Source organism: Octopus bimaculoides, chromosome 19 (genome assembly GCF_001194135.2).
Source record: "Octopus bimaculoides isolate UCB-OBI-ISO-001 chromosome 19, ASM119413v2, whole genome shotgun sequence".
In the NCBI taxonomy this organism is placed as follows: Eukaryota; Metazoa; Mollusca; class Cephalopoda; order Octopoda; family Octopodidae; genus Octopus; species Octopus bimaculoides.
In genome coordinates this window covers 27848470-27848988 of record NC_068999.1, presented here as the reverse complement: position 1 = coordinate 27848988, position 519 = coordinate 27848470, and positions in this window count along the sequence as shown.

The window sequence follows — 519 nt, the reverse complement described above, 5'->3', positions numbered from 1 at the left end:
TTTTTTTTTTTTTTTTATATGTTAACGGGTGAAGATCTTTATATTAACCAAAATGTGTAGTAAACGAATCTGAAAACAAAAATTTGCGCAAATGAACCAGGGCTGGTGAGAGGACTTTCAAAAAATTCACAAGATCCGATTTTTTCCCTCATAACTTTTAGGAAAATGGGTATCTTTTGATGAAATTTTATATAAATACTGTAAGGGACGACCGTGCGAACTCTAAAAGGAGAAATGGTGACGAATGGAAAAACAGAGGACTCCTTTTATTTAAACGTGTCACACGGTCGAACACACAATAATATATCGAAGATGATATACTAATATGTTATGCGACGATAACATAGATGACCAGTAATGAAAGACCACAACCGTATTAGATGAATAATAGAGATATTTATTATGGCGTTAAAGATGTATGTCTGTGTGAGAGTGTGAATGCGACATATAATAACATAATCAGAGACAGGCCGTCATACAAAGAAAAGTGTGTATGTGAGTGATACATGTGTGTATGAG